Source organism: Lolium rigidum, chromosome 4, assembly GCF_022539505.1.
Source record: "Lolium rigidum isolate FL_2022 chromosome 4, APGP_CSIRO_Lrig_0.1, whole genome shotgun sequence".
Taxonomy (NCBI): domain Eukaryota; kingdom Viridiplantae; phylum Streptophyta; class Magnoliopsida; order Poales; family Poaceae; genus Lolium; species Lolium rigidum.
Window position 1 is genome coordinate 188,958,510 of NC_061511.1, and position 11,078 is coordinate 188,969,587.

Genomic DNA, 11,078 nt, shown 5'->3' on the forward strand with positions numbered 1-11,078 from the left:
TCGTTCATTACCCCGTACGGGGCTTACTGCTACACGACTATGCCGTTCGGCTTGAAAAATGCAGGCGCCACCTACCAAAGGTGCATGCAAAAGTGTTTGCGAGGATCAAATCGGCGAAACGTTCACGCATATGTGGATGATGTCGTTGTAAAAACCAAGGAGATGCCTACCCTCCTTGATGACACGAGAGAAACCTTCACCAATCGAGAAGATTTCGGATGAAGCTCAACCCGGCCAAGTGCACATTCGGCGTGCCAGCCGGCCAACTCCTGGGCTACCTCGTCTCTCAGCGAGGAATCGAAGCCAACCCGGAGAAGATCAGTGCCATTGAGAAGATGGAGCTGCCGCAGTGCCTCAAGGACGTCCAGAAGTTCGCTGGCTGCCTGGCTTCCTTGAGCCGCTTCGTCAGCCGGCTGGGGAGAAGGCACTGCCCTTGTATCAATTGATGAAGAAGGCGGACAAGTTCGTCTGGTCACCGCAGGCGGATGAAGCCTTCCGTGACTTAAAGCGCGTGCTCTCAACCGCGCCAATCCTTGCAACGCCGGGTTCAATGGAGCCGATGCTTTTGTACATCGCAGCCACCAACCGAGTGGTTAGCGTTGTCCTGGTGGTGGAGCGCAAAGAAGCCGAAAACGGAGAGCAGCTGGTCCGGCGCCCGGTCTATTACCTCGGCGAAGTGCTCTCCCGGTCGAAGCAAAACTACCCCCACTACCGGAAGGTCACCTACGGTGTCTACATGGCAGCCAAGAAGCTCAAGCACTACTTCCAAGAACATCCCATCGGGGTGGTTGCCACGAGCGCCTTTGGCGGAAATCATCGGCGGCAAGGATGCCAACGGCCGGGTTGCCAAGTGGGCCCTGGAGCTAGCCGCCCACACCATCCTCTACGAGCCACGCACGGCCATCAAGTCGCAGATCCTCGCGGACTTCTTCGTCGACTGGGCTGAGATGCAATATCTGCCGCCTGTGCCGGATTCCACACATTGGAAGATGCACTTCGACGGCTCGAAGATGCGCAACGGCTTGGGAGCCGGCATCGTCATCACCTCTCCCAAGGGAGACCGGCTGGACTACGTCCTGCAGATCCACTTCGCCGCATCCAACAACGTGGCGGAGTATGAAGCGCTCATTCATGGGCTGAAGCTGGCCAAGGAGATTGGCGTGCGTCGCATACTATGCTTCGGCGACTCCGACTTGGTCATACAACAAGCATCTGGCGGCTGGGATGCGAAGGACGCCAACATGGCCTCATACCGCTTCCATGTCCAGCAGCTATCCGGCTTCTTCGACGGCTGCGAATTCCACCATGTGCCACGAGCAAACAACGAGGCGGCTGACGCCTTGTCCAAGATTGGCTCAACCCGGCAAGCCATTCCGCCGGGCATCGCCTTGGCGGTTATCAAGAAGCCGTCCATCATACCGTCACCGGATTCGGATTCAATATTCGTGCCGGCTGACCCGGGGGCTGCTCAGCCGAACCCGGGGGCTTCATCGCCCAAGTCGGGGGCTAACAAGCCGAACCCGCCGGCTACCACGCCGAACCCGGAGACTTCTCAGTCTAACCCGGGGGCTTCATCGCCAAACTCGGGGGCTAGCAAGCCGAACCCGCCGGCTAGCAAGCCGAACCCGGCGACCATGCAGTCGAAGCCGGAAGCTCCCACGCGGGAGGCCCTGTTGGTCAGCGTATTCGAGATAAGATGCGTACCTTCATGGGCACAAGAATTCCTCTCCTACCTCACCGACGGTGTCTTGCTCGATGACAGAATCCGGGCCGGGCAGATTGAGAGAAGGGCCAAGGCCTATACAATCATCAACCACGAGCTGTACAAACGCAGCTTAAGTGGGGTGCTCCAGCGGTGCGTCGAGCCGGCTGAAGGGATTGAACTCCTACGGGAAATCCATCAGGGTGAGTGCGGCCACCACGCCTCCTCCCGAGCCATAGTGGCCAAAGCTTTCCGGCACGGTTTTTGCGGCCGATTGCGCTCGGAGACGCGGAAGAGCTGGTGAAGAAGTGCAACGGCTGCCAACGCTTTGCCAAGCAAAGGCACACGCCGGCTTCCGCCTTGAAGACCATCCCCATTACTTGGCCATTTGCCGTATGGGGCTTGGATATGGTGGGCCCATTCAAAACAGCCCGAGGCGGCATGACTCATCTCTTGGTGATGATTGACAAATTCACTAAGTGGATCGAAGCCAAGCCAATCAAGAAGCTGGACGGCTCCACAGCCGTCACATTCCTCAAGGAAATAATCGTGAGATATGGCTACCCGCATAGCATCATCACCGACAATGGCAGCAACTTCGCCGAAGGCATCTTCAAACGCTACTGCGGAGAGATGGGGATCCGGATGGACCTATCGTCCGTGGCGCACCCGGAGACCAACGGCCAAGTGGAGAAGGCTAATGGCTTGATCCTAGCCGGCATCCGGCCCCGGCTGGTGGAGCCGCTTGAGCGCTCAGCCGGCTGCTGGATTGAAGAGCTGCCCAGCGTGCTTTGTGGAGCCTGCGCACGACGCCAAACCGCTCAGTCGGCTTCACACCCTTCTTCCTCGTATACGGGGCCGAAGCCGTCCTGCCGACCGATATCGAGCACGACGCGCCAAGGATCAAGCTCTACACAGAAGCTGAAGCCAAAGAGGCTCGCGAAGATGGAGTCGACCTGGTTGAAGAGGTCCGGCTGATGGCCGAGTCCAGGTCAACCGTATACCAGCAAAGCCTCCGTCGCTACCACGGCCGGAAGGTCAAGACCTTAGCATTCCGAGAAGGAGACCTAGTGCTCCGGCTGATCCAACGGACAGCCGGACAGCATAAACTAGCATCCCCATGGGAGGGTCCCTTCATCGTGAGCAAGGCGGTAGGCAATGACTCCTACTATCTCATAGATGCCCAAGAGGCCAAAAAGAACAAGGCAAGCAAAGGCGACGAAGAGACTAAACGTCCCTGGAATGTCGGGTTGCTTCGACCATTTTACACATGAGAGCGAGGAATGTATGTATCCCTTGTATCCCTTTTGTAAGCTATGAAAAGCATGCGCCAAGAGCGCCGTTTCCGACAAGTGTTTCGCATACTCTACTTCGTTTCGCCAATTGGCTTGAACCCTTTCACGCGGCCGGCTCCGTAACGTGATCCGGTTTCCGACAGCCGGCTTCCGATCCAGCTACGGACCGCAACCCGGCTGTCCGGCTGGCGGGAGTAAGGCCTAGGGAGCCGGCACGCGAAAAACGACTAAGGGAAAGAGTAAAAGCGAGTTGACTTGCAACTTTTCATAAAAGTGCCGGATTGCCGAATTCAGCTCGTTCGGCGAAATGCTTGTCGGCCTCCCTCAGCGGCCCGCTCTTGATCCGGCGACGGATCGCAAGTCGGACGTACGACCGGCAAGAGCACAGCCAAAGAGTGGGGCGGATAGGAAAAAGCGAACAAGTCGAAAGAAAGCAACTCGGCACACAAATGATTAACAAACACATTAAAGTGTGACCTAATAAAAGGATAATAATATTGTCTTACATATGCACCCGGCATCCCGGGGATTTAATAAATTGTCTTGGCAAAAGCAACAATTGAAAGACAGGTAAATTAAGCGCCAGCTGGAGGAGCATCAGAGCGGCCGGCTGCCGGATCGTCTTCGGGCACATCCTCCGCCTCCTCATCCTCCATCTCGTACTCCTCATCAGACTGAGGGTTCGGGTCCGCGACGAAGAGGCTTTTGTCGACGAAGTCGGCGATGGCGCTGGCTCGGGCAAGCCGGGCGGTCTTGAGTTCGGCCGGGAGCTTGTCCTCCACGCCGGCTCGACGATACTCGAGCTGCCCCGGGTCCACCTCATTGTACCGAGGAGAGGACAAAGGACGGCGCCATGTCGGCACCGGCGCGCGTGGCGGACTCCTTCCGGTCGAGGAAGCGATCCGGCGCCCGCTCCATCAAAGAGGTGAGGCTGGAGATATCTTGCGGCACCGCCTCCGCGGGCCACGGCATCGGGACCAGCTCCTCGGCCGCCTTCGGAGCTCCCAGCCAAGCTTGGTGATGGGCTCGACGCGGGCAGACATGGACGCCATGTAATCCTCCATGCTGAAGTACTCCGAGCTGCCCTCGCCAGTCGCCTGCCTCCTGGACTCGCGCGCAACGCCAACGGCCGCCAAGGCCGCATCCTGCGTCTCCGGGAAGGCCGCTGCAAGAAAAAGCATGTCAGAAACCACCAAAAGCCGAAATAAGCTGAAAAATGCAAATTTTCGAAGTCCTAAAGTAAGACTGGCGGCAGCCGGCACGAGCCGACTGCCCCCAGCCCGAAGATGGAGATTCCGAAGCTCTAAAGTAAGACGGCGGCAGCCGGCACGAACCGGCGCCCCGGCCCGAAGATGGAGATTTCGAAGGATCAAAGCAAAAGCCGGCGGCAGCGGCACGAGCCGATGCCCCCAGCCCGAAGATGGAGATTCCGAAGCTCTAAAGTAAGACTGGCGGCAGCCGGCACGAACCGACTGCCCCCAGCCCGAAGATGGAGATTTCGAAGGATCAAAGCAAAAGCCTGGCGGTAGCCGGCACGAGCCGACTGCCCCCAGCCCGAAGATGGAGATAGCGAAAAAGATAAGTTTCTGCTGCCGGCTACCAACCTAGGCCGGCAGCCGACAGCCGAAAGCCGGCAAAGGGAAGGAAACATAGAGGCACTCACCCGACAAGCCGCGATCAAGCGCGCCAATCCCCTCCGTCCAGCGCTTGGCAGTAGCCGTCAGCTCCGTGGACTTGGTGGTGACCTCCTCTGAAGCGCAAGCCGCTGCCTCTCCACCTCATCCGGCCGCCTGCTCGGCTCCGCCGGCTTCTCCTCCCCGTCCTTCTTGAGGGCGGCAAGCTCCTTAAGGTGGTTAGCCTCAAGCCGGCGCAGCCGCCTCGGCTCCCCGTCAGCCACCTTCAGCTTGGCGGCCGCAGCCCGGTTCGCCTCCTCGCTTGTGACGCATTGGGCGCGGGCAACTCGGAGGTCCGATTCCAGCTGCGGGATCCGGGCGGCCTCGGTGCAAGCCGGCAAAAACAAGCCGTCGATACGAAAGAAACGACAGCCAACGAAAACTAAAAGAAGACATCGAGTCGGAAGAAGCAAGAACTTACCCTTGACGGCCCCCAGCTCACGAGCCAAACCGGCCCGGTCCAGCTTGGCCTTGTGGTAGTGGGTCACGGCGCGGTTGTACAGAGCGGTGCGCCGATCCGCCACGGCCTAAGGAAAAAAGAAAAGTCAGTATGCCAGGCGAAACCCGGACCGGCTCCAAGCAGCCGGCCCATGCCTCGGAGGGCTACCAGGATGATAACCAAATCAAAAAACAGTTGAAGCTTACCTTGCTGGCTTCCTCCACCTTGGCGAGGTTGGCCGCGGCCTCGGCAGCCCTAGCCTTGAGGTTGGCCTGCAGGCTGGAGAAGAACATCTCCACCGACGCTTGGCCGGGGTTCCCCTCCCGGCTGGTCACCTCATAGGAGTCGGCGCGGAGCCACGCCTGCTCCATAGTACCAGCTGAGCCAAGGCTGGAGTCGGAGGCGGACGGCACGTGAAGGAGCAGGGCGCCCTTGGCCACGTGCAGGCCTTGCGGCGACGCCGATGGGGTTCCCGTCCTCACCAACGCGCGCGAGTCGGCGCCCTCCGTGCGCGCCGGCTCGTCCCTTGCCGGCTCCTGCCTGGCCGGCTCCCCCATAGTCGGCTCCGGTGGTGGCGGCGCTCCGGGCGAAGCAGACGGTCCAGTCGGCGCAGCCATCTCCGGCGCCTGAGGTGCCCCCTCCGGGCTTTCGTCCAGCACCACCACGCTCGGCCTGGCTCCGGCTCCGATCGTGGGCGGCGCAGCCCTGCCGGCTCCGGTTCCGGTCGCGGGCGGTGCGGAGCTGCCGGCTCCGGCTCCGGTCGACGGCGGCATGCCCAGGCCAGCCCCAGCAGCTGGGCCCAGAAGACGAGTCCGGCTCGGGAACATGTCGTCCAGCGTCGCCTGGCGAGTCGGCTCAACACGCGTGCCGCGATCGGGCGCCGAGGCCGGCGGCACGGCGAAGGAAGGCGCCCCTGCGGCGGGCGGAGTACTCGCAGACGGCGGCGGCGTAGGTGCGCGCGACGAAGGCTGTGGCGTCGACTCCCTCCTTTGTCGAGGAGGCGGCGACACGACGCGCGGAGTCTGCCGGGAGCCGCCGCCCTGGGCAAACTTGATGGGAGCCCTAGCCGAACAAATAAGGAAAAGATAAGCATAGAAAATAAGGAAAGAAAAGGAATCAAACAAAAGAGAAAAGAAAACTCACCCGGCCTGCTCCGGAACCTTCTTCGGCTGCAGCCGGCGGAGCTTCTTCGCCTTCGCCTCCGAGGCGGCAGTGGCGCGGGGGTCGGCGACTCGTTTCTTCCCCTTGGGCGCCGAAGTCGCCGTGGTGCTCGGCGGCCTCGTGCGCAGGGGCACGGCGGGGATAGGCCCCGTGGTGGACGTAGCCGGCTCCTCGTCCTCCTGCTGCTCCGGTGAAGGGGCGGATTGTGCTCCCCCTGGCCGCCTACGTCGGGCGCCTGCAGCAGGTCGTCGTCGCCAGCCTGGTCGCCGGCTTGGTCAGCCGGATCGGCGTGATCCGGCGTCCATCTCCTCGTCGCCGGGTCGCCGTCCTCGGCGTTTTGCCGGGAGAAGAGCTAGAAAAAACAGAACATGAGCAAACAACAAGCCGGAAGTCGGCAGAAGAAAAAAGGAAGTCGGCCCCGCAGCCGCAAGCCGGAAGTCGGCGGAGATACAAAACTTACCAGCTCGGGCGGGTGGTCCCTGTCATGGGGCGCCAGCCCGTAGTTCCATTCCTCAGGCATGTTCGCCTTGGTGATGTTGTTCACCCGGCGGGCGACACTGGGCCTTGGAGACCAGCGGCGTGGACGTCCGGTTCGGATCGAACCGGCCGGACATGTGCCCAATCTTGTGGGTGCGCATACGGAGCGGCAGCACCCGGCGCTCGGCGATGGTGCGAGAGGAGGTCCTCGGCGGTCAGCCCGTTCGCGACGGCCGCCCCGGGAAGTCCCGAGCTGGTTCACCTCGGCATCCGGATCCGCCGTGCGGGCGTTGTAGCTCCGGTTGATCCGGCCGGCCGGAGGAACCGGGTTGAACTCCGGAAGGTTGATCCGGTCGACGAGCTCGCCCTCGTTGCGCACATAGAAGAATGACATCTGCCAGTTCTTCACCGAGTCAACGGTGGGAATTTTGGGGAAAGGCGTACCGGGCCGGGTGTAGATCGAGGCGGCGCCGCAGGCCCGCAGGCGGCCCTCAGTAGTTTGAGCCTTCAAGTAGAACAGCCGGCTCCAGAAGTCGATATCCGGCCACAAGCCGGCGTAGGCCTCCATGAACGCCACATAGCAGCTGAGGAGGACGCAGGCGTTGGCCGGCAGATGGTGCGGCTGCAGGCCGAAGTTGTCGAGGAACTGCCGGAAGAAGGCGGAGGCCGGCAGGCCCAGCCCGCGATCGAGGTGCGCGCCGAAGACGACGCGCTCGCCAGGCTGCAGCACGGGCTCCTTCTCCTCACCGGGCGCCCGCGTGATCACCGACGACGGGATCCGGCGGAGGCGCACCAGCCGCGCGATATCATCCTCTCGCATATACGAGCCCCGCCACGATCCGCTGGCGGAGGCCATTGTCGAGGAAGAGGAAGAGGTTGACCACGAAAGACGAAAGGGCGACGAAGAACCTTGCGACGGTGGCGGCGACGACGGTGGCTGAGGGCGCTCCGTTGAAACGCGGGGCCCCGTGGCGCCGGCTCGACGGAGTAGCGGCGGCGGATCGGCGGAGACTCGCTCGCCGGAGTTCGCCAGCGGGAGGAGTTCGTCGGAGCAGCGACGGGCTCGAGCGCAGGAAGAGAGCGAGGGGAGCGGGAGCGCGAGGAAGAAGAAGTGGGCAAGTGCCGCCTCGGTACCCTCCCCCGCGGCATTTATAGCCGACCGCGGCGGGCAGTTGGCCTCCACGTGGCGATCGTGGCCACGCCGCCCGGATTTTCTGCGCATTAACGTCGCCCACGACCGCTGCCGTTACCGGAAACTGCCACACCACGTCGCCCACAACCGCATCGAATCCGGAGGGGACATTGATGTGACCAGACGAACCGGCGGCAGAGCCCAGGCGTCAGACCGGTCAAGTCGGGTGCAGGACTCGAGGCGGCGGAGACTCCTGCGCGCCGCAAGCCGGAGCCGGACAACGAGTTCAACTCGGACCAAAAGTTATCAGCAAGGCGGAGACGCCATCAAAACTTGCGAGAAAGCAAAAGCTGCACAAGTGTAAATAGCAGCCGGCTAGAAGCAGCCGGCAAGAACGAGCCGGATGAGGGCGCAGCCGGCTGAATGAAAACTCTCAGTCGGCCCCTCCGAGTGCCGCCAAGTATATTCAAGAAGCCAGGAAAACCTGCCTAGGTCCTTCTAAACGCAGGACCTTGCCAGCTTCGGGGGCTAATGTCGGGGGAAGACCCCGGGTAGGGCAATGGACGCGGAGCAGCCGGCTGGCCACTGGCCGGCTCGCGGCAAAGGCCGGGCGAGGAGCAGCCGGCCGGCGCCGTGGCCGGCTGGTCGGAAGCCGGCTGGCTCTAGGTCCTAGTCGGCCCGGCTACGGCCGCCAATGCTGTAGGCTGGGCCGGCTTCTACAAGCCATATCCGGCGGGGGTCTGTACCTCGGACCGACTCGAGGCTGGCGAGTCTTGCACTTGGAAGGAACCGGGTTGGTGATCCGGGTTCCCAAAGTCCACGCTGACTTCATCTTCCGTAAAGCGCGGGGCACCGTGGAGCAATAGTGCCACGCGCCGGACAGGCCATCATGGCTAACGACGATCCGTGCGGCTACGGTGGGCGACGGCGACGGGGACACCTCCTCTCCATACCGGCCGACACGGGCAGCCGGATGGGACAGGCCACTACGCCTCAACGGCTCCTGACGTCACTGCCTCGGGAAGGAGCGGAAGCCGGAGCCGGCCAAGCCGGCCAGTAGACTATAGGGTCTTATATGTAAAGTGCCGGTGCCTATATAAGCCGCACTACCCCCTCTCGTGTAGGGGATCGATCATTCTCACTTCATTCCACCCTTAGCGCTGCCCTGTGAGAGAGACCATCGTCTCCCTTAGCCTCCCGGGAGCAGCCGGACACAGCTCTAGGAGCACCATTGTCCTGTGTGATATCATATACACTCTAGCAGGAGTAGAGGTTTTACCTCCATCGGAGGGCCTCGAACCTGGGTACGTCGCCGTGTCGCTCGTGCTCATACCCGCTTCCGGATACCGCCGTGAGATCTCTCAGGAACCACCTTTGATTAGCCACCCTATGGCATATGCCGTGACGATACCACGACAGGGACATGGTCGCCGCCGCGTTCGCCTCCAGCTGCTCAGCCTAGCGGCCCTACGCGATCGTCTGCTCCTCTGCGAACTCCTCCCTCGCGTGGATGGCGGCGAGGTCCAGATAATCCGGGTAGGCGCGGCGGGTCATCTCAACAATGGGACCCCAGGTGCGGTCATGCTCGGCCATGGATGATTTGAGGTGTGTCCTTCTCGCCTGCCGACGTCGATCATATATAGGCACGGTGGGGCGGAAAACGCCGATCGACCGCAAGCCGCTTCCCGCGTGCGAAACGGCAGCGAAAACGCACCAATCTACTGGCCACGCGCGGTAACCGCCGCCCCCGCGCGGGAGGCAGTAATCACCGGCGGCAGGACGTTAAACCGCCTTTACTGACGTTGACGTTGTCAGGAGAAAAAATTTGCTTTGGCTTGTTCAACATACTCCTGACGCAAACAGACTCGAAAGCCTTGTAAAACTGATTTGGTGTCCGCGGATCAACGCAAACAAACACACGTGAACACTTTTATCATCTTTTTTGGTTGGATCCGTTGAAAATTTCCTTAATTCAAATAGGCTGCACCGCTCCTCGTTGTCATCGGCATGTACGTCGTGGCCACAACATCTCGCGTTCGGTCACCCACTCAGCCGCAACAGCCTGTTCCAACCTGAAAGGTCGAGCGTAGCTGATAAACTGCCTTTTTAAAGTTACGTGGGCTTTTATTCCTGCATAACCTGCTGGACCGGCACAGCCTGCGCGCGTCTGTCCGTGGGCTCCTGCTATCCCTGCATTTTATAGTTGCGGCTGTTACGGCTGAGGCGGGCCGGTCCACGGACATGTCCACCTGCACCCTGTTGTTTCTGTAAAGTTTCATGTTCACATTCAGTCTTCTTTGTACACTAGTGCAGCTTCCAGCTCTATGCTATGTATGGTAGTGGTTTGACTCGTGAGTCCCTGAGCCCTGCTTTTAGTCCGTGCCTGGTAGTTTCAGCCGTGGTATAGTCCATCAGCCTCTTTTCGATCCAAGAGTCGCATGAGAAGAAATCTTCCGGTTAGCATCAGTTAGTGTTAGTTAAGTAGAACTGGAACCTCGTAACTATGCCAAGCCCGATCTTGGTTCCAATGTAGTAGAGAAAGGTTATGGTAAAAAGGTCTTTATCCTGGTGTTGCGAGACTGGTGTTGTTGATCGAACTCATTTTTTTCGAGGAGATAAAAAATATCAGAATTTATGCGAAACGAATTTACAAAATTATTGCGAGGGGCTTTGGAAAGCGAAAGGGTGAAGACTGATTTAGATCCTATGAAAGCGCATGAAGGTCCTAGGAAAGACTAAGTTCGAGAAATCATTCTCACATCTATAAGGATCTAAATGAAGTTGCAATTTAATCACCAAGCCCAAGACATTGACTCTAAGCAGATCTCGATAATTTAATGTGCAAATCACATTTGCAGTAGTAATATGTAATCAATCACTCCACGCCAGCCAAAAAGCAACAATGCAACATGCATAAGTCAAAATAAAAAAAGCTACACGCATAAGTTAAAACACACAAATCTAAAATCGGGGATTTGATTGAAAATAATAGGCTAATTATTCATTCTTTCCTAAATTACTCGTCACATGCAATAAATAATCTAGATAGAAACGATAAAAGTCTTGTTATCAACTTAATCAAATAAATCAGGAAAGAACTACAAGAATTTTGATAAAAAAGTTCCTACAACAAAAAACATCTCACTAAATTTTGCATAACCCAAGACAACGCTTGCTCAATAAAAAAGGGGCGTAGCTG